At 43.2% G+C, this 27,577-nt stretch overlaps 1 protein-coding gene across 1 annotated transcript in view; it reads left to right on the top strand.

The window, feature by feature from the left end:
• Tsp66E (Tetraspanin 66E) overlaps positions 1–27,577 on the top strand; it is a 456,405-nt gene that overhangs the window by 216,311 nt on the left and 212,517 nt on the right. The window contains exon 4 of the mRNA XM_080282418.1: positions 7,502–7,577. The gene's annotated coding sequence lies outside the window, so the exon portion shown is untranslated. The remainder of the gene's footprint in view (positions 1–7,501; positions 7,578–27,577) is intronic.

Raw genomic sequence — 27,577 nt, 5'->3', positions numbered from 1 at the left:
GAAAGTGAAAAGAATGAAATATAGAGATAAAGGGAGAGAATGACAGAAAACAAGATAGAGAAATGGAAGACAATGGTGAAGAGGGAGAAAAATTCGAGAGAACGAGATATGACCGTACAAGACGACAAACGCGAAGAGAATGAAAGATAAAGGAAAACAATGGAAGAAGAAAAATTGAGGACACTCACAACTGTTCGTGGTGGGGAGATGGGACGTTATGGGATTCAGAAGTGGCAGGTGATGGGAGGTTTTCGTGAGAGAGAGAGAGAGAGAGAGAGAGAGAGAGAGAGAGAGAGAACGCAGCAGGTGGGCCAATTTACTAGCCTCATGAACTGTCAGACACAGAAAAAGGACCCAAAAGATGAAAACCATACCGGAAAATGACCTAAAAAAAAAAAAAAAGACAACAAAAAACTACACAAAGAAATCAGCAAGAAAAACCAAACCACTTAACTCCTTCACCCTGAGGACATCTCCAATTTACTCTTTCTCTCATCCAATTACATGCAAGCTAGAATAAACTTTTCAAATTGGGGGTGTCGGATACAGCCTTTATTAAATCGCTTATGGGCTGGGATCTCGCTCACTGAATAAAATCATATGGTAGCAGCAAAAGACAAAATTTAAGACGTCATCGTTGTGAAGAGATTAAAAAAAAAAATCATCTCTCTAAAAACAAACACTTCAGAAAAACATAATCCACAGCCTCCAATTTATTCCCCCGTATTTTCGCCCCAGGTTTCCAAAAATTTCCCCAAGATAAATATATAATAACTTCCAAGCCGACATAAACCTTCCTCCACTTTCCTTGCCTGGCTGAGAAAGGAGATGACTCAGCGGTAAATCAGCGGCGTAGGAAAAAGCATTAATGTCGGTGAATTGTCGTAGGAAGTTAAGGGCAATATACGAAGGGTGGAGGAGGGGGGGAGCGCAGAGGAAGTCGTGAATTTCCGGACGCACAGGTAATGCTAGGTGAGAATCGAGGACGTCCTCTAGGTGGCACGGATGACTTCGTGGCTCCTCTTCCTCAGCGATTTATTTATGTATATATCTTAGTATTCATTCGTATGCTGCATCATTTTAATATCTACAGTCTGATTTAACAAAATAAAAAAAAATAGTGCACAATACATAGAATAAAGCGTTAGGGAAGAGCTGTTAGGAAATCACTAAAGCCAATTACGAGTTGGACCGCAAGGTTGAATTGCGGAATACGTTTTTTATATTCTTAGTGATGTCTTGGGGACGTGAGCTCCTTTGCCCACTAGGTTTCGTAACACCTCTACCTTAGCGATTCATACTGCCTGTCACACCTTAACATCCTCTTGTATGATTCTGATGCAAACTGCGTCGAAATTAACACATCTTCCCTCTAAGACCCTGCGTCACACCTGGAGAGAACTGCTTCTATCTATCTGTCTATATCTGCCTATCTACCCACCTATCTATCTATATAACATACAAGAGGACTTACCTTTCGTGGTTGGGAGAACTTGACAGTATTGTATTCGAGCTAATACCTACGATTTAATTCAGCTGAGTGAGTACAGCCATTTGAGAGTGTTAATATTGTTACCATTAGCCCATGTATCGTCAGCACAAGTTTAATATTTAAGCCCAACTACTAACACATGATTTAATTTAGCCGAGATTGATTTAATGGAGCCAGAAAGTGTAAGATGTAAAATGAAACTGTAAGGAGGCGATGATGGCTTCCTCATGGGACAAGAATACTGACGTAGGATTTACTTGTTATTCTTTCACATTCTGTTCTTGTTCTCATTCGCTCCTCATCTCTTCTCGTATATTCTTTTTCCTCAATTACACTTTCTTATGTTTTCTTCCTCGTCTCTCTCTCTCTCTCTCTCTCTCTCTCTCTCTCTCTCTCTCTCTCTCTCTCTCTCTCTCTCTCTCTCTCTCTCTCTCTCTCCATGTGTGTGTTCTCCTCATTCATCCTACTTACATCCAGCAAACTCCCTCCTCATACATTTTCCTGGGTTTATCGCCTTACACACTTCTTCGTCATAAACTATTCTCTATTTCCTCTCATATATTCCCCTCCTATACACCTTCCCCTTTACGCTCCTACGTCTTCTTGATTCCTTTTCTCGCTCCTTCCACTTCTTGTTGCTTCCAATCCTCCCTCTTCCACTTCTGGCTCTTTCATTTTTTCCTCCCTTCCCTTTATTCTTCATTACCTCTCTCCTTTCACTTCTCTCATCCTCATCATCCCATCCTTCACTATTATCACCCCCACTTCATATCACTCTCTCTCCATTCCACTCTCCACTTCTCACACCTTGCGTTCTTCCTTTCTCCTCTTCCACCTCTCACTTTTACATGCCCTCAGTGTCTCCTTCCTTCCACTGCTTCGTCCACTACTCTCTCAACCATAAAGTCACAGGAGGTCTAGGAGGAAAGTAAGACAGATACACAGCACTCACTTCCTTCACTTTTCTCATGTTCAGCCTCTCCCTCCTTGAAGTTCTCCCCTTTCCACCTCCCTCCACTTCCCCCTCTCTCCACCTTCTTGTCGTCCACCTTCCTCCAATATCCTGCCCTCAGGGTCACTCGGAAATGGACGTCAAACACAAATGGTCGACAGGCATGAAAGACTGGTTTATTATTATTATTAATTATTATTCTCTCTCTCTCTCTCTCTCTCTCTCTCTCTCTCTCTCTCTCTCTCTCTCTCTCTCTCTCTCAGAAGCTGCCGATATGCAAGCCTGGATAAGGTAATGGGGTTTCTGGATGACCGGTAAGAGGCAGACCAAGGAAAGTCGTGGGGGGTAGGTAGGAGAATATATGATTACCTGGCGAATAAGCTTAGACGAAGAGGCAGACAGAGAACGATGATGAGGCACAAGATAAGGGGATATATGAGAGAAGGCGATGGATCATATAAAATACAAAGAGGCAGATCAATGACAATGGAAAACGTGTGGAAAGAAACTGGATTGTGAGGTGGAAGGGTAAGACGCAATCCCAGACCAACGAGAGGCGACACGGTGGAGGGAGTTCATTCGTGGTTCAAAGTTGTTCCTGATGGTGTAACAATCGTCGTCAAACTCGTGTTACCTGAGTCACTGGTAACAGAGATACGCAAGTTCCGTCACCAGTAACACTCCGACACAATTTCTGACACCAACTGTACCTTCACCACAAAATCTAACACAATTTTTAAAACTAACTGTACCTTCACAACACTCTCCAACACAATCTTTGACATCCACTGTACCCTCTCCACTACAGACTCTCCGACATAATTTTTGACACCCACTGTACCCTTTCCACCACAGACTCTCCGACACAATTTTTGACGCCAACTGTACCTTCCCCACCACACTCTCCGACACTGCTTTTGGCCTCGACTGTACACGAGATGCTGGTGTGTCCTGGGAGCTGAAGGCAGGCTTGAGACGAAAGGGAGAAGTTTCGATAATTTTTTGTTTGATTTTTTACTGAGGTCTCTTTTCAAAGGATGACGTGCCAGCAAGGATGACAGATGGAAGATGAACTGACAGATAAATACTAGATGAACAGATGCACAGATATATAATTTACAAAGTTATATGCCTAGACAGATAATTGATATGCAGCAACAAATAAAACAACGTGCCAAGCTTAATTCAGATGGACACGTAGGTAGATGGATGTACTGATCGAAAGATACGGATGAATACAGATACAGAAATAAAGACGGATAAATAAGGAGACACACAGATACAGACAGACACAAGACAAAAATCGAGCAGACACATACATATAAACACAAGATAAAGTAACAAGTAGACAGACACATACAGATAGACACAAGACAAAAATCGAGCAGACAGACACACACAGATAGTTACAAAGCAAGAACAAATAGACAGACACACATATAGATGGACACCAGACAAAAACCAAGCACCAAAGTTGATGCAGTCATTGGCAGGGAGGACGCCATGAAGAACAACAAGCACCCCCCAAAACTTGCCAACGACCAGCATTTCATTCCAAGTTGCACGCAGTCAAGACCAAGAACTTTAAACTCCTCCCCACTTCATGCTAATGTAATTTTGCGCCCACTAGCATTATTCAGCATTCTCTCCTCTCTTCTTCCTCCTCTTGCCTCTATTCTCTCTTTTCTCTCGTCTCTCCTCCTTCTGTTATTGCTCTTCTTTTCTCATTCTTCCCTCTCCTCGACTTTCTCTTTTAACTTACCCCTTCTCCTTTTCTCCTCTGCTATCTTTGCTCTCCACTTTACTTCTCTCCTTCCCCTCCTCCTTCGTCTCTCATCCTCATTGTTTTCCCCTCCTCTATCTTCTTTCTCCTCTGTCTCATCTCACCCTTATCTTCTCTACTCTTTCTCCCCTCTCCTCCCCCAAACCCTTTCAGTTCTAACCTTTTTTTCCCCCCTTCCCTTCCCCCTCCCTCCCCCCCCCTCTCTCTCTCTCTCTCCAGCACCATCACCGAGTTTGCAGCCGCTTCTCGCACTTCAGCATCCCCAACTTCACTCTCCATGACTCATAAATCAGCATCTCGCCCAAGGGAAGAAGTTGGCCAGGAGAGAGCTCTTGTGTCAACTCCCCTGTGTCTTGGGAATACTTTCTGGCTTCTTCCCCGCGCCTCCTCACAACGGGGAAACTTTCTTTGTGGGGCTGGTTGAATGTCTCACTCTTCACTCTTACTGGAATACTGAAAGGCTGTTGTGTGTGTGTGTGTGTGTGTGTGTGTGTGTGTGTGTGTGTGTGTGTGTGTGTGTGTGTGTGTGTGTGTGTGTGTGTGTGTGTGTGTGTGTGTGTGTGTGTGTGTGTGTGTGTGTGTGTGTGTGTGTGTGTGTGTGTGTGTGTGTGTGTGTGTGTGTGTGTGTGTGTGTGTGTGTGTGTGTGTGTTAGATGGAAGAGAACGAGAGACTGAGTATGGGAGCTTATGAATCGACCAATCAATCTCTCTCTCTCTCTCTCTCTCTCTCTCTCTCTCTCTCTCTCTCTCTCTTCTTGAGACGAGTACGCTTCCTGCTTTTTCCGTGCTGAGAGTTGGGAGAAAATGAGATTCAGATTTGAATGTGTGACAAAGTGTGTGTGATTCAGCGTCACTCACTTAATGTAGCTTTTGTTGGAGCTGACTTGTAATACAGAGAAAATGAGTATATTTCTTGTATATTTCAACTTCCGTAAAAAGAAAATGATATGTTCTAACTGGTAATAACACAAGATGATTAAAGTATCTGAGAGTGTGTGAGATGATCTCTTTATCAGTGTGTTACAAGACACAATAATTGTATATACGTCAAATATATCTATCTATCTATCTTTCTATCTATCTATGTATATATATATATATATATATATATATATATATATATATATATATATTCATTTATTCATATACTGTACATATCTCACGTGAAAACTATATGGAAATGAGTGACTGAATCTTGGTGTCAGACAGTGTAAAGCAGTAATATTACGTTGTCTCTGTGTATCTCCCTCATTGGTTCTAACTAGATAAAAACAAAAAGTTGATGTCTTGCATTCCTAGTGCTGAGAGCCAGGTGAAAATAAGGGAATGGGGTTCCTGGCAGGTAGCGAACAAGTGAAGGCAGGACGATGAGGAGGAGGAACAAAATGGGGTAGTACATGAAAGAGTGAACCTGATGGAATGAGAAGTGAATAAAAGGAGTGTATGAAAACCTATAATCTTTCACCTATGTTTCTAAGGATGCATATGTGGTGGAGGGATGTGTGGCAGTGTGTGAGATTTCCGTGAAAGTGATCGTGCTTGCGCGAATGTGTGCGTTACTGTGTGTTACTGGGTTAGCCTGAGTCCACGAAGAAAAAAGTTAACCGTGTGACTGACCCGTGATGCATATAGTTTGACTGATAGCAATATATAATTTTGGATCGCTACTGTATGTGTCACTTTCTCTGGTGGGAATATAATTTTGCGAGATTCTACTCTCTTCTTTATTCTCGATGCCTAAAAAGGTATAGGCTATAGACAATCATCATCATCATCATGATCATCATCTCAATCCCATTTTATCGCACATAGCCATTCCTGATATCTTACGCACAAAGATATACAGACAGACTCTCTCTCTCTCTCACACAAACACACACACACACACACACACACACACACACACACACACACACACACAGTCAAACATCCTCCCATTCAACTCAGCTTACCAAAACAAACACCCACCCATCCAACCGTCACACACACACACACACACACACACACACACACACGTGTGTGTGTGTGTGTGTGTGTGTGTGTGTGTGTGTGTGTGTGTGTGTGTGTGTGTGTGTGTGTGTGTGTGTGTGTGTGTGTGTGTGTGTGTGTGTGTGTGTGTGTGTGTGTGTGTGTGTGTGTGTGTGTGTGTGTGTGTGTGTTTTTCTTTCACCCTCACATACTCGTATATATCCAAGCCCTCCACTCTGTGCCACCCACCCACCACCCACTCCCCATGGTCACCCAGGTAAGCATTCACACAGCTCACACCCACACTGGTCCTCCCGCTCCCACGGTTTTGCACTGGACCAGACACACTGGCAGTTTCTCATCCCAGTTGGTCTTTGTCATGCAGGGGTCTATTTTTCTCAATTGTAATGCATACACCACAATCTGGCACCATCACGACCTCATCGCACATTACAGTCTCCCCTCACAAAGACACCACACACAACATGCAACTGCTGCGACAACCCCACTACACAGTACAACAAACTGCTATCGCAACCATAATACATAGCAAAATCTAACACTGTGTCAACCCCATCATGTACTGCCATCGACACTTACGATACAACCAACTACCATTTACAACTACATTACAATCTGCAAGTAAGTACGATCACATGACACATTGCCACCAACCTTCAACATCGACTTTAGACCTCACAATAAAATACTCTTACAAGCACATCACACACTGTTGCTCACGACCACAAGACACATCACTACCAATGATGACAACAACGTCATACATCACAACCAACTACAGGTACAACCATACTGTACATCACAGAGTGTACTTTTATAACCATATTACACACCACAACTAAATACCATCACTGGTATCTACCCCATGAACACGTCATATACTACATCCTAGTATTCCCATGATCACCACAAATTAACCCACCGCAGCCACAACTAACCACCGCCATTCTTCTCCATTATTCGTGTCAGCAACTACAAACCACATTCCCACAACACTGTCATCCATCCTCCAGACCTTACACGATCCTCCCTCCACACAACCACTCCATACCTCCATTCCACATCACTGCCACGCAGTAGGTACAGCATCATCAATAGCATAATGAGTCATCCTAATCCTCTTTCCTATTGCTTCTAACGATGTGGGCAAGATCTGAAAACAGGGAAATACAAAAATAGGGGAAACCATCATAAGAGACCTAGTGAAATAAACCACACACTCCCAGTCGTCCCTTTCCACCCTCAGACACGCCACTAACTCTTGCTCCTCTCTCCCCTTCCCCAGGCAGCAGCAGTGAGGACGAGTGACGAGTGAGGGGTGGACGATTATATCCCTCTCTGCCTGCCTGCCACAACGACGGGTAAGTAAATCTCCCCTCGCAATCCGTACAAGTCACCTGCCTTTCATACCACTTCATATCATGCTGCTGAAATTGCAGTACAGTACTACGAACGGCGTTGCTTCGACTGGGATCGAACGTATATGGAGAATAACATATTTGTCTGATCCAGAGAATTTAGTGATAGAAACTTAATCATGTACTGTAAATCTGTTAAGGATTTACAAGAAAAGACTTTGTGCAGCAGGAGACAGGAGGCAGTGTAAGGTGTGGCAGTGTGAGATGTGACAGTATGAGATGTGGCAGCGTGAGATGTGGCAATGTTAAGATGTGGCAGTGTGTGGTGTGGCAGTGTAAATCATGGCAATGTAAGACAGCAGTGTGGTATATGGCAGCGTGAAATTTGTGTCGGGTATGACTGTCTTCTACTGTACAGTGACTTTTCCAATTCCCTACATTGCTGATGGCGCTTTGTCGTCGCATAAAACACGAGCATGAAAGAATGTGCATTATAACCAATACTTTCGCTGACGTAGGTAATGTATATAGCTCGAACATGTGCTACAAAAAGAGGTAATTTGAGCGTTGTGCAAGACCCATTCAAATCAGTTCGGCGCAGTTGTTGAGGACTTGGCTTTCACTCTTTGAAAACACATCTTCGCCACGACCCACGATTTCTCTTTTTCGGTGTCGTCGCCAACCCCTCCATCATCCCATAAAATACCGGGCGACACAGGGATTCTGATGACTGAGATGAGACTGCACGGCAAATTACGGTGTCCATTTCCCACCTGGAAGCAGGTATTTCTTACATTTGCGAATCAGTTTTACTTTCAGAAAGGAAAGGAAAGAAGTTTCTTATGTATATAGACACCAAGCAACACAATTCCTATTGCGGGTCCGACAGAATACCTGACAAATTACTGTTCCTTGTCGTAAAAGAAACTGTCACTACCTCAAGAATCGTGGCAGGTAAGTCTACTTATTACTGAGAGATCAGAAACACAAAAGATGAAAAAGAAAAGCTAAGAGTGCAAATTTCCCTAGGCATCCTGTAAATTTGTGTACACATGTGAAGTAGAGAAATGCGAGAAATATGAGTAAAATGCCCATATCTACCTTCTGTAGAAGAAACTGTTATAAAACACCGGTATGGAAATTATTTGTTCTGTATGATCAACTGACAAGGGTAGTGTTTTATAAACTGAAGCAGAGTTGATAGACTGGTCAGATTTGACCACCCGGTGAATATACTCGTAAGTTACTGGCTTTGTAGTTTCCTGACTGTGCAGCAGCGATGGGCAGAATTATTCTCTCAAAGCACTGCATCGATTGCCTCTAAAGTTAGCTCTTCGATACGCTGGTCTGTGTTTTAGGGCTCCTGAAAATGCACGTGTGTATGTGGACAACCATCTCCTCAATGTTCTGCTTAGAAAACTCATTTTCTCTTGGTTGTTTATCTTCATTTTCCCCCCGAGAAGGACCGCCGAGTGCTTCCTGCTGGTGGAAAATAAATAGAAAAGAAGATGAAAGAGAGGAGTTAAGGGCGGGAAGGATGACGTGCCTCCCCTGTGTTTTTGTAGAAAGCTGGCGGGGCTGGTGATAAGGCCCAACCCTACTCTCTGGGGGCGGTGCTGCACTCAGGGGGTCACGGGGGCCACGAAACGGCAATGGAAGGGAGAGGAAGGTCGGGGAGGGAAGAGGGAGGAGAGAAAGAGGGAAAGAATGAATGGTGAGGGGAGAATAGTAAGAGAAATTGGGAAAGAAACGAGGGGGAAGGAGAACGAACAGAAAAGAACAGAGAAGAAAAAGGAGGAGAAGGTGAGGAAAGAAAGAGCGGAGGAGGAAAAAAAAAACAAAAAGGATGAAAAGAATGGAGAGGTCAGAAAAGGAAGGCATATGTGGGGTAAAGAAGAAGAAAGAGGGAAAATAGGAAAAAAAAGAAAGGAGAAGGGAGACTAGAAAGGGAGGAGGAGGGAAAAGAATCAAGAAGTTTTGCTGACCAAATGGCAGCGTAAGAAAATCGTCAAGAGGGGAGAGGAAAGAAAGGTAGGATATAGGAATGAAAAAAGTAGATGAAAGGAGAAAGAATGAGAAGGAAAGCGAGGTAGAGACGAAAAAGGGGAAGGTGAAGGCATGGAGTGAAAGAAGGGGAAGGGAAGAGGGTGGAGAAGTCAGCACCAGCCTACTCTCGAGGGCAAGGAGGTGGCACTGTACTCCGAGGGTCACAGAGGTCAGAAAACAGCAAGAGAAGGGAGGGGAAGGTGGGACGGGAGAGGGATGAGGAGGTGGATGAGGGGAAGAGAAAAGTGGGCATGTTAAAGCGCGGGTAAGAAAATAGGGCAAAGTGAGGTGTGGGTAAGAAAAGAGGCTAAAGGAAGGAAAGGAGAACAGAAAGGAGAATGGAAAAGAGACAGGAACTAGTAGTGAGGGAAAGACATACACTACACGATTTTCTTCAGCTAAGTAAAATTTTTGTTGTCGCAAAGCTATGAAGTCTCTCCCTTGGCAGCCATGTACGCACCCTGACTTGCTGCTTAACCTCATACCAAATGATTTCCCTCATCTAAGAGAAACCCTGCAACTCAAAAGGGTCAACCTAGCAAACAAATTTAACCTAGCTGACCCATAACTAGTATCCTAGCCTAATCTAACAATCCAACTTGACTAAACCTAAAACCTTTACCAAGCCTACTTTCACTACTTAAGCCTAAACCAACCTAATTCAAGTTATTTTGACATAATTTCATCAGATTTAGCCTAAACTATCTACCACCATGCCAATTCCACACATGACGATTTACACTTATAGGCTACTCCGAACTGTAGCTCAGTTAAAAGCACTTCATCCCTTTAATTGCTAAGTATGCGAGCGAAATCCTACGACATTGAACAAAATGTCTTTCATGCTCCACGTTCTGACACAGAACGATACGCTGTGAGAATAAGAGTTGAAACTGCTATTCATAAACCAACTTTGTTTATCTTAAACGTCTTCAGTGCCATTCGCTCCTCGTCAGCGACAAGCTCTCTCTCTCTCTCTCTCTCTCTCTCTCTCTCTCCTGTGTTTCAAAGCGTAGCTGTCTTCTCCTAAAACTTTTTTTTTTCCCTTAATACAGATAGCTAGAAATCACTCAGTGCAGCAGGAAACATGACCTAACCTGTCACAAGCCTTACACTGCGGCATCTCACTCTACCAAACTTCACACTGTCTTGCTCTATACGACCTTATTTCCTGTTGATAAGCTTCACACGTCACACTGTCACTCTTCACACTATTCCACCTCACACACGTCACACTGCCACATCTCACACATCTCACGCTGTTCCACCTCACACTCATGTCACACGGCCATACTACACACACATCTCACACTGCTATAATTCATACACATCTTACACTGCCGCGCCTCACAGTCTACAGCAATGCGCGCGCGCACACACGCACACACACACACACACACACACACACACACACACACACACACACACACACACACACACACACACACGCACACGCACGCACACACACACACACACACACACACACAATAACAAACACAGCTCACACTAACATATTTCATAGTGCCACACCTCACTCTACCATATCTCACATTGCCACACCTCGTACACCCTCACATGTTTCTCCCCACCACATTTCATACTGCAACAATTCACACTTTTCCAAAAACCTGTACGACTATCACAGACCTTGAGCAAAAACTGACACTCAAAACCAAAATTGCATTTCATGATTTACACTTTCCAGCAGCGAGAAATGGCCAGTGTTGGGAGGGGGATATAAAGAGGAAAAAAAAGAAAAAAAAAAGAACGGAAAAACCTATACAACATCAGTCTAACCTTATTTCCAGGTATTAAAATTGGGTGTTATATCTATATCCATACCTATCTATCTGTCTATCTATCTATCTATCTATCTATATGTATATAAAATGAATGTGATTTTGTGGCATGATGAATAATAGAAGCTTCAGAGAGGAAATAAATAAAGTAGTGGACGCTGGTGAGAACTGCAGTTGATGTAGGCAAGAAAATATTCATAAAAATATTCGATGCTGACATAAATCTATCAAGAATCGTTGATGGTGGGTTAAATATGACAAAACATGACATAAGATGTCAAAGTTGGCTGATAATATACATATACTCACAGCTGGCAGGAAAAAAAAAAAAAATGCTGTGGCAGCGAAAAATATACATAACCATTGACACCAGGAAAACATAAATAACCGCTGCTGGCAAGAAAAATATTAATAGCCTCTACTGTCAAGGACAATAAAAAAAGCCCCTGTTGTTAGCAATAGTAACTAGAAAACACTCACAGTGCACATCTCCGAGAACGCCAATGAAACTTATCTGAATGCTTATACCTCCGACAACGCCAATCTGTTTTATGAGTTGTTTTTTCATCATGATCTGGATCCAGCTAAAAAAAAAAAAAAAAAAAAAAAAAAAAAAAACTTTTCTGACCCACTGCCACCCTATCCCACAAATTTAACTGAAATCCGATAGCAACTTTCTGTTATATCTTGAACACTGCCAAACAGACATGGGTGAATACCAAACCGTCGTCCAACTTCGACTGAGGTGTAAAAAGCCGCTGTCAACACGATAAATAAATACATAGCCGGTTTCAACAAAATTAAAAATTTATATACAGTATAAACAGGCATTACTGGCAAGGAAATATAATCAGTAGATGTTAGCATATATATATATATATATATATATATATATATATATATATATATATATAATCATAATCATCATCAGCCGTTTGAGTGTCCACTGCAGGACCGGCCTATCCCGACAGAAGTGGGGACGATACAGCCTATGTATGTATCTGTACCAAATGGCTTGGGCTGTCTGGCAGAGATTGTATGTAGGGTGAGAAGTGCTTGTAAGTGTGACTGTAATGTTGGAGTGGCATTGGATGTGAACTAAGTGTAATCGCCCCGCGCAAGCCGACTGATTGGAAGCATACTTTATAGTATGCGACACTGGCTAAACCACAGCACCCCTTATGTCCGCCAAAGCAGTACGTGGCCGGTAAACACTCCCAAAGTTTATTACCCTGGCGGGGCGCGAACCCTGGTTCTCCCGCGTACGAAAACGCACACTCTACCACTGTACCACAGTACACATCGTCGACTGTAGCAAGAAAAGTAACACTAGTATGAACTGTGAATGTCGGAAAGAATAAAGAATATAGGTGGTCAGTATTAAAAAGAAAAAAAATATGTAGTCGGTGATGGCAGGAGTACAGTATACAGATCAAAAGTTAATGCTGGCAAGAAAATAGATATAAACAGCCACCGTTGGCAAGAAAAGGAAAACTAAAAGATATAATGACCATAAAGCTTTACCAGCCAACGCGAGAGTTGGGTGGTCAGGAAATTAAAGTGGAGGCAGCAGTCGGTCCAGGGGAATAATTCATGAGAGAGAGAGAGAGAGAGAGAGAACGACCGTGTGTGTGTGTGTGTGTGTGTGTGTGTGTGTGTGTGTGTGTGTGTGTGTGTGTGTCGGAAGGGAGGTAGAGTGGAGAGGGAGATAACGAGGTACAATCCCATTCAATAATCCCGTTACACTTCTGGAGATGGAAGGGAAAGTCATAGGAGCTGGAGGTAGAGGGGAATGGAGAAAAGGGGAAGAGGGATAACGAAGCACAGAGCATAGAGAGAGAGTGGAGGTAGGGAAGAGGTATACACAGAAAAAAGAGGGAAGCAGGGACAGGAAGAGAGATGAAAGGAGAGTAGAAGATGGAGAGATGGTGAAGAGAGATAAGGAGTCAAAAGATGGAAGAGGGGAATGAAAAGGGGGTTGGAATTAAAAAGGGAAGTGAATGGAGAAATGTGACTGACAGGTAGGCAAGCAAAAGAAGCGAAGGGGCAGGATTCAGGAAGGAGGGTAGGGATTAAAGAAATAGGGGAATGGGGAAATGAAGAAGAGTGGTATGAGCGGTAAGGAAGCAAGAGAGAGAGAGAGAGAGAGAGTATAGGCAGGAAGGAGTTAGGCACGGATGAGAGGTAGGCAGGAAGGGGTTAGGCAGAGAGGCAAACAGGAAGGGAAGGGCAGGTAGGGGTCGTGAGGGTTAACAGCAGGTCACAGTACGGAGAGAGAGAGAGAGAGAGAGAGAGAGTGTGTGTGTGTGTGTGTGTGTGTGTGTGTGTGTGTGTGTGTGTGTGTGTGTGTGTGTGTGTGTGTGTGTGTGTGTGTGTGTTGATATAAGACTATAATATACAACGCCAGTGTATTATTCTGGTCTGACTACTAAACAGTTACCAAATGGCCGATATGGTGAATGTGATATGGTATGAAATGTCAAATATGCTCCAGAAATGTCGAATAGGTTATCAAATGTCGGATGTCACTTAAATATAGTGAAGGTTATTAAACAGGAAGGAGTTATTATACGCCCAGCAAGACATGGTACTAAATGTCGAATGATTTATGAATACGAACTTTAACTCCTTCAGCACGAGATAGATTTCCAAAGGTGAGAAAAAAAACATCTGGAAGTGATAAGTGGGAAATTCAGAGTCACAGTTTTGAAATGGTTAATGGAGATTTTGTAACACTTCCAGTCCCTGAGATCTTAACAAAAAAAGGTCCAAGTCAGCACAGCCAGCCTGAACAAACACCACACCCAAGCGACAATTATCATAACTACAGCAACGAAAGAAGGCTATACGGAGCAAGTGCGAGAGATGACGTTAGCACTCTTCAATACATAGCCAGAGCAATGCGGACAGCCCACAACCTTTTACCTTTCTGTTTTCTTTCGTTATTTCCAACTTTCCTTCCTCTCCCTTCCCCACTGTCCTTACTTTTCGATCAGGTAGGATTTAGTTTTGCTAGTTAGCTTAGCTTTAGCTACACTGATCTTAAGTCTTAGTCTTCCAAAGACAGTCGCGTAAAGATAACAAAACGTCACTCATCCGCTCATTCGATGTTTCTCTTACAGCCTAAAAAAAAAAAATACCACTTAGAATGAGGTAATATCAGGGATGCTATTTCGGACAATCCTTGATAATTTTACAGAACTGAAGGAGAACCCAAGAGGGTTGAAATATACATGAAATGTCATCCAGAACATCGTGGCAAATTTTCATCACAATATATCACGTTAAAGGTCAAAAAGTTATGGTGGGAGTTATGCATTATGCTTGCCCTCACACTCATAATTTAATCTGAACGAATATGGGATCATTTTTAGGGCGAGGGTTAGCTGAGTCAATTTGTTCTTGATATACCTTTGTCCACATCAGCATCCCTGTCCACACCACCTTCCCTTCCCACACCATCTTCCATTTTTACACCACCTTCAGCTCCCACACAAGCTTCCATTCCCAGTTCCATTCCCTGTTTTAACAACAGTGTCTTCCCATTTATATTCCCGTTTTCTATTTCCAGTTTCCATTTCCATTTTTCCTTGCTATTTCGATTCCCTTGTGTATACACCAATTCTCGTCGCAGTTTTCGCACCAATTTCCTTTCCCTGTTTCTGTTCCCAGTTTTCATACTTCTTTCTATTCCCAGTTTCTGCAACCAGTCTTCATTCCCAGTTTCTTCTCACAGCTTTCACCCTAGTTTCTATTCTCTGTTTCTTCTTCCAGTTTTCACATAGTTTCCGTTCCCAGTTTTCACATAAGCTTCCATTCCCTTTGTTCACACCGGTTTCCATTCCCAGTCTCCGTTTACGCCGCCTTCCTTATTTTCTTTCCTGTGTTTCCCATCTTTCCCTACTCCAATGTCCGACCTCTCATTTTCTAGCCAATATTTTCCTTCTTGCCCTGACTGTCTTATTTTCTTGCCCTGTTTTCCTCATTCTGCCCAAACTATCCCATTTTCCTACGCTTGTTTTTCCTCTTATTCTAACCCTTTCATTTTTCTGCCATTTTTTACTCAACTGCCCTAATCCCCTACCCCAATCCTTTCATTTTCCTGCCTTATGTCCCCTCCTGCTCTCTTGGCCTAACCACCACAGCCCCTGCCTCCTCATTTTCGTACCCTTGTTTACTTCCCCATCCTCTTGCCCTGATCCAGTGCATTATTCCTCCCACTGTGCCGTCCTAGTGTCCCCTCTTGCCCTAACGCACTGCCTGACCCTTCCCTTCTCCTTCCTGTGTCTCCCTGTCAGCCTTAACCTAATACTCCAACCCTCTCACTTCCCTGCCCTGATTTCCCCACGTGCCCTTACCCTTTCCCCGTCCAGTGTCTCCCCTCCTGCCCTCTCGACTCCGCTGCCCTTTTAACTACCTTAATTACCTCGAATCACCCGCCAATTACCATACCTAACCTAACGAGCTGCGACTCATCCATTGTCAGGGCGGCTACGTTACCGAATGGCCCTGACAAAGTAGGAAATGGGCTACAGGTGAGTCTAATGCGGTGACTGGTGGTACGTCAGCCTTTGTCTCTCCCCCGATTTGCATACGCCTCTGTGGCCCACTAACTCACCGCGGGAATATTGGCCCAAGGTGTTTCCGTCTCCGATAACAGGTCCTTTCTTTTTCGTCAACTTTTGGGGGGCTGAGTGTGTGGCGTGTGAATTGTGTGTGTGTGTGTGTGTGTGTGTGTGTGTGTGTGTGTGTGTGTGTGTGTGTGTGTGTGTGTGTGTGTGTGTGTGTGTGTGTGTGTGTGTGTGTGTGTGTGTGTGTGTGTGTGTGTGTGTGTGTGTGTGTGTGTTAGTTTTCATTATCTTTTCGGTATCTTTTTTTTTTTCTTCCCTGTCATTATTTTATTATTTTTGTTCTTCCTGCCCGGTCGAAGTCTTTTTGTCTCTTCTTACCTTTCCTTCCTTTGTCTCCAGCTTTCAGGGAAGGAAATATTAATATTTCCCGTACCAGTTAACGCCGTTCACGACGGCTGTTTTAGCTTTTAGCGTGGGACGTGGATATGACGAAATTCTTTGCTGGCTTTATATTGAACTGTTGTTGTTTTTTTTTCACATTTATTCAGACATTCATATACAGCCAAACCATTTCAAACTCCCCTAACAGTTCCTTCCGTGTTTACCAGCTTTGGGGATGAAATGTAAGGTGCTGATCGATGATCTTCTGCTTTTCCAGTATGATTTTTATATTTCGTCTTATCCAAAAATAATTATCCTGTAAAAATGTGATGAACAAGTTCCCCATATTTTTTATTTACCAACTTTTCAATTAAATGTGGGGAGAGGGAGTAATATGTTAAAGGTTTTCCTGATTTGATTTCTATATTTTCGCTTTTCCAATCATAGTGCAAAGAGTTAATATAAGACCCCACAAAAAATTACCCTAAGCATTTTGGAGGATTGTGTAGAGAGTGGAGAGATATTTAAAATGTTGTTTTTCTCATCGGATACTGATGTGTTTTCGCACAGCTATTCATATTTATACACACTGCAGGCCGAGGCAATGTATGAATGGACAGTCTCTTTGTTGCCGGCAGTTCTGTTTTAAGTATGACGTGTGAAAGGGATGAAACGTCAATATTTCCCAATTTGTTTTTAATCATTTTCGCATTATCAACAACATTTCATTATGTTGACGAAAGGAAATATATTAATTAACCTCCTTTGTCGTCTGCTGCTAACTTTTGATACAAGTGTGCAGCACTTGAATAATATCTACTATTATTCCTGACATGTTGGGAAAGGTGGTGATGACGAAGACGACGTCGACGATGATGATGATGCTATACATCCAAATATATTTCATCATGGAAGTACCTTACATGATACGGCACCAGTTTCCTTTTCATAATCTATTTCGGGTGAAGTGAGTCGCGCAGGAACGATTTTTTTTTACATTATATCTTGTATGCCTAATTAGAAAACAACCACTTATCCCATCACCAAGCCATCCTCCTTCATGTACTCGTCAGATTTATTCTTCCACATGCTCTCTCTCTCTCTCTCTCTCTCTCTCTCTCTCTCTCTCTCTCTCTCTCTCACCCACACCAGGTGTCCTGGTGAATTATCTTGAATTTATCGAGGTAAACAGACTCGTTCTTTGTCTTTCGCACCTGTATCACCCCAGGATGGTGAAAGAGAGAGAGAGAGAGAGAGAGAGAGAGAGAGAGAGAGAGAGAGAGAGAGAGAGAGGAGGGAAGGATTCAAAGTTTAAACAAGTATTGAAAGGAAATAAGAAGAGAGGGGAAATGGAGGAAAAGAAGAGTAGCTGGAGGAAAGGACCTGAGAGAGAGAGAGAAAAAAAAAGAGAGAGAGAGGAGACGTGTAGGAGCGAGAGGGAGGGAAAGAAAAGGAAAACAGGAGAGAAAGGGGGATTTTAAATAGTGGTAACAGCTAGAATATGAGGGTAGAAAGGACTGTACAGAGTGATGAAGATAGATGTGTTGGGAGGAGAAGGAAGAAGAAATTAATGTATGTACAGTAAGTGTGGGAGAAAAGGAAGGAAAAGGTAATCAAAACTGAATGTGCGTGAGGGAATGGGGGAGGGGGTTGGACGAAAGGAAGGTGGGTGTGGAGAAGGGGGCGTTGGGGAATTGATAGGGGAGCTGAGAAGAGATAAGGGATAATGAATAAAGGAAGTGTGTTTTGGAGGGTGGAGGGGGAAGACATACGATGGATGTGGACAGGGTTGGAGAAGAGATTGGTGGAGGGAGTGGGAGAGAGAAGGAGATGAAAAGTGGAAGTGGAAATGTGGAAGGAGAAGGGGAAGGGTCCTGAAATAAAAGTTAGGTGAAAGGCTCCATCCCTTGTCGATTAAAGGTACTGGTATAAAAATCAGACCCGACAATACACTCACTTAGTACATCCACCTCCCTGTAAAATCCGACCTACAACTCCACTGCCTACGTCCATGTATCTCATTCTTCGCGTTTCTCATCTGCTTTGTCACATTCTTCTATCATCATCATCAGCATCATCATTCCCTTGTCTCCCACAATTATAACTCTCCAGCAGCGAATGATAAAAAAACGAATAATAGACAAATCCCCAATCCTCCTCTGCCTGACCACCTCAGACCTACCCATCAGCACCAGCTGCACGAAATATGGACGTGGTGAGTATTTCGCCCAGACACAGGAGGGAACACTTTCTGCAGTTCCAAGTATACAGACGCAATACTGTTTATATTAACCAACCCCCTTCAATGCGAGGGCGTATTTTATCATCTGAAAAAGAAAAAAAAAAAAAAGGGCCCTAGATTCGACGAATTAAGTCAAATGAGGACGATAATTCACTCCTAAGCCGAATTTTTCTCTTCCAAGCTATATACATCCTACTAGTATACGATTTTCTTTGCCTGAGAATAACCATTCACAGTAAAAAGTTTAAGATTTCATTAACTTGTGGTCAGAAGCTTTTCTGTCATGTAAAATGCTGCAAGGGAGGCAGTCTTCTACAGCTCCTTTACATAATCTGGATTGCGGTAACCTAACAACCTAACTTCCAGCCCTCCTTGCCCCCCCCCCCTTTCCCCTCGAACCTCCCGGGTTTCAAAGCGGTAATACATATTTCTTTTTTGTAACTTTCAGTAGTTGGTATAATGGCTAAAAGCTCCTGATTTAAGAAAAAAAAATTGTCCCCATTTTATGAATATTATCCTACTGCTACCGTCAAACCTAAGCTTGTTCATGTGCTGTATACATACAACCAAACAAATGATAAACTCTTCTTTCTCTTCATAACTGCGAGAATGGTTTCACTTGTTGGGTGGAAGTGATACTCGAGGGTACTGAATGATATGTTAATGCAGGTGTTGACCACTTATCTCTCACAGTATACTCTTTTTACTCTAACCTGGCCTAAATTTGCCATCTTTACAACCTAAGTGCTGAGATAAATAATTAAATAACAATAGAATATGGTGCTAATACCGAAGAAGTGCTATAAAAGGGCAGTAGAGACTCAATACTGATATTTTTCTACTACTGAGCTATATGAAATTAACTGCAAAAAGACGAAAATCTATACCATTAGAGTGAAAAGGGTATAATTTCCTGTGGTTTTTTGTTTCACTTTTTCCTGTTTCGGGATTCTGCCACCTCATCTGGTACTTTTGTTGCGGTAGCTCTAGGTTTATCTGCATGTGAACCCGGTGGATGTCAGGATAAAGCTGACCTTTCCTTGTGGCCCACCATCCTCCTTTCGGGGATAGGAAAGGGACTGAGGTGACGATACTGGTGAGAAACTGAATGATGATGATGATGATATAACCCATCTAAGCGGAAGGCGTTAAACCCTTCATTATGAGGTTTCCGCTGAGTTTAATTAAATCGTTTGATGGGAGAACTAATAAAATACAAATGAAATAATCGTACCTACTTGATTATTAACATTACGACGAAAGTGAAATAGCAGTGATCTCACATTTGCAGTTTCAACCTCTCTCTCTCTCTCTCTCTCTCTCTCTCTCTCTCTCTCTCTCTCTCTGTACGGTATGTGAACGTATGGCCACCGAGGGAAGAAATACGACTACCCAAACAAGAGGAAGGTGTCCGACCCACCACCCACCATAACAGGAGAGAGAGAGAGAAAGAGAGAGAGAGACGGGGGGGTCCTTATGCTTAACCCTAGCGTAGTAATGTATGCCTCTTAAAGGTACCCCGTTGTGAGAGAAAGAGAGAGAGAGAGAGAGAGAGAGAGACACACACACACACACACACACACACACACACACACACACACACACACACACACACACACACACCTTTGCCATGGCAGAGTTGTATTTTGTCACCATTTCTTCTCCATTATTCATTCAAAATCCATGACTCTTTGCGGTCTCTTGCCTTAAATTGCTATCAAGCATTTTTCTTAGCCTTCTTTTTTCTTTCCATAATAGGGCTATATTTGGTACTTTTGTAGGAGGCATAGCAAGCGAGGATGAAGTTGATACCAGTACCGGGTTTGTTGCCTAAATTATGATGGAATATTTCTTATTTCCTTCTGCTCTTCTTCCTTCTCCTCTTACTTCGTCATGGTCCTACAATGGTCAGATGGTATAGCCTCCGTGCAGTACTTGTAATATACCTCAGGATACTGTGGCCTTTGTATTGTCATTACTGTATAGTTGAAGATTTTGCAGTCTTCAAGTGGTCATTACAATTTCTTCAAAGATGCTATAGTATTCATGTAGTCATTTTATTTTAGCCTGAGGTACTACAACATTCCTGTGGTGTTTCTTCAGTCCGGCGCACCTCTATTCCTTAGATTTCGAAAACACAGAGTGCTGAATATGCCACCCTGAGGCATACTCTTATGGACCTAGGAGGCTCCCAATCCTCCAGGCAGTTCTCAGGTGTTATATTCCCTGACACTTACACAACCCGCAGGTCTGGTATTTCGGGTTTAGCGATTTCAGCATGGATGGATGAGTCGTGATCAATTTTGGTGCATGGCCAAACACCAGATGAATGATAGTATTGTAACTGCGATATTATATTCTAACTAAATAATCGTATCCTAACTGCATGATCGTCTCGTAACTGCATGATCGTATCCTAACTCCAATATCATAACAGAACTGCATGATTATAGCCTAACTGAATGATCCCATACGAACTGCATTTTCGTATTATAACTGCATGATTGTATCCTAGTTCCAACTCATATCCTTATTGCACTGATCATACCCTAACTAAATGATGACAGGGTGAAATCCTAAATGCATGATATCAGAACTGCTTGAGCCTGTTCTATCTGCATGATCATGCGTATTCGTTTTCTAACCCCATGATCATATTCCAACTGCATCACCATCGTTTTTTAATCCATGACTATTTTCTCATCAGCCATCCTTTGTGCAACATGAAAATTTTTGTAACTGTATTATGCAAATTATCTCTCACTGGTGCTCCTGCAATTTGCATAATGAGTATATATATATTTTTTAAGACATCCACTATAGTTTCGGTAGGTTAGGCTGGGGAGAGGGGATGCTCAGTAAGAGAAGAGGGAAATGGAGGGAAGGGAGGAAACGAGAGGAGGGGAGGGGCGGATCGAGGAATATTGAGAAGGGAGAGAATGGAAAGCTGAAGAAGTAGGGAAGGAAGGGAGAGGGGCTGGTTCAGAAGATGAGAGGGACAGGAGGAAGGATAGGGAGAGAGGAAGAGCAGGAAAATGGGGAGGTTGGACAGGGATTGGATGGTGGGAGTGGCGTGGAGTATATGGACAGTGAGGAAGGACTGGGAGTGGGGAGTGGGCAGAGGAAGTTCGGGAAGAGGAGAAGGATGAGCATGGGGGGAAGGGTAGGTGAGAGTTAAAGGATGAGGGGGTGTCACCGGAGGCCTGAGAACGTGTAGAACCTGTTTTTGCTGTGTGTGTGTGTGTGTGTGTGTGTGTGTGTGTGTGTGTGTGTGTGTGTGTGTGTGTGTGTGTGTGTGTGTGATAGAGAGAGAGAGAGAGAGAGAGAGAGAGAGAGAGAGAGAGAGAGAGAGAGAGAGAGAGACGGGGGACGGGGGAAGCACTCATTATTGTGCTTAGGTGAGCTACTGTTTTCAAAGTTGTAAGAAGAGAGAGAGAGAGAGAGAGAGAGAGAGAGAGAGAGAGGCTGTGGTGATCACTAATGACGTCACCACCATCAACACACCACCAACACCACAACTACGAGGTGGTAGACAAGTCGCTGTGCAGTACAAGACACTATCATACCTCACATTGTTTCATCTCTCACATATCTCGCACTGCAACATCTTACACTCACCACACCACAACCGGCCAATTTTCACACTGCCACACCACTCACCATCAACCTCGCACATTCTTTCCAGTCACATCTCACATTAAATCCTCACAACGCCATACCTCACACACACATACTCGGACACTGCGTCATCAACCTCACACTGTTATTCCATAACAGCACTCCTGGCATAACATCCCACACAGTGTCATACCTCACACTACCTCATCTCTCGTTTGCAACTGCAAAGAGATTTTTCTAATCTCTTACATGATACGTCCTCCAATAACATCACAACCTGCAGAGTTCCTCCAAACCCTATGTCATCATCATCATCATCATCATCGTCATCATTATACTAACCTTATTTTCAGTATCATAAGTGGGGTTGCTAGGCTCCAGTCAAGGGGAAAATAAATACGCAAAATCAGAACTATCACCAGTGCCCATCAAATACGAGTCTGCCTTCCAAATTCCAGGCTCCACCATATATCACATGGTTTACTAACATTATCAGGTGCGTATTCTTGGCAGCTCTGCCTCGCAAATCATCACCACAAAATTTGCAGCACCAGACATGCCACAATATTTTTACTCTTACATACATCTTCAGCACAAATATTCACAATACCACATTACCATAACTTACCACTGCCACTCCAACACCACCATAATACACAGTTACCTCCACCATTCATCGCAATTTACTGTAAACCAGCCTCCTTCACACTATCATCACAAACACCACAGCACCACACACCCATCACAACCACAACCACAATTACCATCATACCACTGCACCATCTTCGACACAGCAAGACATCATCCTCACCTCAACACACCACATTACCAACACTCACATCCTGAACACAGCACCACAGCATCCCGAACACTCCACATCACCAGCACACAGTCCTCGTCAGCCAGTCCCAGACCCGAGAGTGAGACAGCAATCAACACCAGGAAGGACATGACCCTCAACTCACCTCACCACACCGCACCACATTCACGAGTTCATATAACCCCCTCCCATACCTTCACCATCACCACACCATACCACAGACCAAACTACCACACAATCTCACAACACTACGCCACCATATTCAATCACATCACACATGCACATCACATCAGATAACCACTCTCCCCCATCACATCAAACATCACTCCAAAGCAGACCTTAACCAATCTCCACATGACGTCACAGCACACCACACCACACATCACACCAAACATCCACCTCCCCCATTAACACCGAATAGCACATCATACACCACACCACACCGCGGTACACCATACCACACAACCACTCTCCTCACCACACACCAGATCTCACAATCGCTCCCCCCGTCACACCAAACACCATATGACACATTATATCACACCATATTACAGCACACCATACAATACCACACAATATACAGTTACTCTTTTCATCCAACGACACCTATCACACCACAACACACAAACACTCCTGCCATACACCACGTCACAACACAACACACCAAACCACCATCAAACTACCCCACACCACACTATAACATGCCAAACTGCCACTCTATTTCACCACACCAACCATACTATACCCCAGCACGTCATACCCCACAACACCACATCACACCACACCCCACACCACACAGCCCCCCGAGTGAGATGGCAATCAGTATCACCAGAGGACATGACCCTCACCAGGAGTTCATATCTTGGGGCGCCACGTGAGAGAGAGAGAGAGAGAGAGAGAGAGAGAGAGAGAGAGAGAGAGAGAGAGAGAGAGAGAGAGAGAGAGAGAGAGAGAGGGGTTAGTGCAATGTGAAGGAATAAATGGGAAATGCGACATCGAAGAGAGAGGAAGCGAGTGAAGAGAACGAAAGTGAGCGAATATAGAAGTAAATAACCTCCAGAAATAAAAGAAATTGAGTCTTTTAACCCATTCAGATTTCCTGCCATCTCCGAACGATTTTACTAAGCTTAGGAGAAAATATTCAGACTTGGAGGCGTAAGGTGTAATTTCACGAACTCTTTCAAAACAAAAGGCCCTTCAAAAGTGTTATAAAATCGTCTGAAGGTACCAAGAACACAATATACGTCATCGGAGGGAAAGGGTTAAGTTACGCTTCAGTTCAGGCGGAGACGAGCAGAGAAGTGGGTGGTGAAGAAGGAGAGAAGTGGGAACGAAAATTGAAGTGAACTATCTTTGCGAATACGAGAACGAAGTCTTTTATGTGTACGTTTCAAGTCAAGCAAAGCGGCTGGGAGAAGCGGGAGGTGGATGAGGAGAGAAAGGACGTGTGAGGAAAGAGATTGGAAGTTACTGAAGCCTGTGGAAATGATAATCATATCGTATACATGCAGTGTTCCCAGGTTTGTGTTCTAGCGCAGCGAGAGAGAGAAAGGTGAGATGTGAATAAGGAGAAAGAGGAAGCGTGAACGAACACAATGGTAGTGAACAATCTTCGTGGATATGAGAACCAGTGTTAAATTTATGTCAAAGTTCTGTATAAACGAAGAGACAAGCAGCGAAGTGGGTAGTGAATATGAAAGGAGGAAAGAAAATTTCGGCAAAAATAAAGGAAGCGAATGAGATCTGTGGGACTGAGAACCGAGTATTCTATGTCAGTTTCAGTTCCAGCGATCTGGCAAGTAGAGGACAAGGTAATGTAATTAATGATAGATGTATGAGCGAGGAGAATGTAACTGAATGGTCTGTGGATATATGAGAATTAAATTTTTTATGTCCAAGCCAGTACAAGCGAAGAGGCAAAGAGAGGAGACGAGGGGTGAATAAGGAGGGAGGAAGTGTGAGCAAGGAGGATGGGAGTGAACGCTCTCTCGTGATATGAGAACCCAGTCTTTTACGTCCAGGATTCAATACAAAGCGACGCCGCCTCTCGTGTTTGATTTTCCACTCTCACACACACAGGCAAGCAGAGCGGAGAGGCGAGAGTGTGTGAGTGAAACCTCTCCTTGCGAGTGAAACCTCTCCTACTGAGTGAGACTTTTCCTAGGGATTGACATCTCTACTTAGGATTCTCCCTAGATCTTCCTCCTAGGCTATATATCTTGCATTATCTGCGATCATATTATACAGTATGTTATACACGGCCTTTTTTTGTAATATGAACAAAATATTTAAAGACAGGCTACAAGAGAATACTATAGTAGTGTGCAGTACGCCAACTGTATTGGTAAGGATGAGGCACTTGGTACCGTCTTTACTGCTTGAGAAGATGGCTGCCTGTTCGTCATACGAGATGACTTCTAAGATTAATAACAGCTAGAAGCTAGCAAGAGTGCAGTATAAAGCCAAGGAACATAGCCTGGTGGTAGCATGCATAAAACGAAATTGTGCGTCCTTGGGCTGAAGTGATGCGGGTACTCGGGCCTGTACCGTATTATCCACGACTACAAGTAAACAGCACATCTCTTGCCATCTTTACCTGGGTCTCACTTTGTTTTTTATGGATTTGTTGTGCTTTCTACTATTTATTTTTCATTCGTCTATCTTACTGGGCTATTTTAATCCTGTTTTAGTTACGTATTTTACTCCATATTGTAATTTTCATTTCACTCAGTTACATTTTTTTGGCCTTCCTCTACCTCCTCTCCCACTCCTCTCCTTCTCCCTTCCTTTCTATTCTCACTTTGTTACCGCAATTCCCACTTTATTTCTCTCTCTCTCTCTCTCTCTCTCTCTCTCTCTCTCTCTCTCTCTCTCTCTCTCTCTCTCTCCGCCCTTCTCTTTGTCTTCCATTCATTTCTGTGCCCCACCTCCAGAGTTTTAGTGCCCCCACCCTTTCTCTGCCTCAGCTGCCGGGAACAAAGACAATCGAACTGTCTACTTTAGTCAGGATGTGCGTTCTGCTGTGGCGCGGGGCTTCTGTGCCACACTAATACGCAGCATCTTTGTCACTTAGAGAGGGAAATGTTGGCTTGTCATATTTTCAGGTAATAATTCTTTGTAATACAGACGGATAAGTTCATATCGTGCACTGATTTCTGTGTCGCTTTTAGGTTACTTCTGTGTCATTTTCGTCCTGTCTGAGTAGTATGGGTGTAGTTCCTGTGTCGTCTTTGTGTTGCGTCTTTGCCATTTTTGCTCTAGTTGTATTGCTTTTGGTCTGTTTGTGTGTTTTGTATGCTACTGTGTCAATTTAAAGCCTTTGTGTCATCTCTGTGCTGTTTCTGTGCCGCTTTCGTGCTGTCTCTGTGTCGCATTCGTACTGTCTCTCTGTCACTTTCGTGTTTTTTCTGTCACTTTTGTGCTGTTTCTGTGCCACTTTTGTTGTGTCTGTCTATTACATTGTATCTATGTCGCTTTTTCCCAATTCTGCGTAGCTTTAGTAATGTTTCTGTGTCAATCGTCTTTTTTCTGTGTTGCTATCGTGAAGTTTCTATTTTGCTGTTTAGCCTATTACTGTGTCGTTTTTGTGGTGCTGATGATACATTTTTAACCGGTTCTGTGTCGTTCTGTGTCTTCTATTTTACATTCTTTTGTGGCTCTTTTGCCTAGACGTCAATTCTGTCTTGTTTTCGTTGAGGTGTTGCTGATGTAACGTTATTTATGGAAGAGTCACATTGGTTCTCTCTCTCTCTCTCTGCATATGTGCTTTTTTTTTTTAACTTATTGTTTTGAATAAATTGCTAATTTGTCGTATCTGCCGTTTCTCTGTCGTTTTAAATCCTATGTCTGCAACTCTTGTGACAATGCTATTTCTGTGCCTGGCGTGAATATGGCGCTGGTCTGTCGGTTCTGTGTTAATTTTGAGTTGCACTCTTATACAGGATGGTGATCTTTCGCTTCAGTGCTTTTTCTCTTTGTCCTTTAATGCTCTATGTTCATCCCGTGGTGGTGCCATTTCTGTGTCGCTTTTTTAGGGTATCATACTGATTTGTCGCTTCTGTGCTGTTTCTGTGTCGCTAATTAAAGACGTCTAAAGGTAGCAGTGACACCAAAACACGTAAGTGGATCGAAATTAATACATAAATGCGGATGGCATTAATGACAGGAAAACAATAACGAGCCATAACCAGTAACTGATTACCTGGTAAGGAAGAAGTTCTAGGCAGCCTTAACCCCTTCAACCCGGTGACATCCTTAGTACTGTATTCTTGCTAGCTGCTGACGATCATCTTCTTCAGCATGAGACATTTCTCGAAATTAGAGGGATCAGGTACAGTCTTCACTAACTCCCCTTCACTACTAGGGTGCTCTCCTACAAAAACAAATTCGTTTGGCAGTACAAAGAGTAAATGACAAATGACGTCCATGAACTGAAGGGGTGAACAAACAGAATACAAGCCCTGGAGTCATTCTGTGCTGGACGGCCGGGATTCCAGAATACATTACCTGGAAGCGGCGTGGTTCGA

The sequence above is a fragment of the Coenobita brevimanus genome, chromosome 93 (genome assembly GCF_032717465.1).
Source record: "Coenobita brevimanus isolate Jiangsu-jjx chromosome 93, ASM3271746v2, whole genome shotgun sequence".
In the NCBI taxonomy this organism is placed as follows: Eukaryota; Metazoa; Arthropoda; class Malacostraca; order Decapoda; family Coenobitidae; genus Coenobita; species Coenobita brevimanus.
Note: the sequence above shows the minus strand (reverse complement) of the source record. Positions and strands in the feature narration are given on the sequence as shown.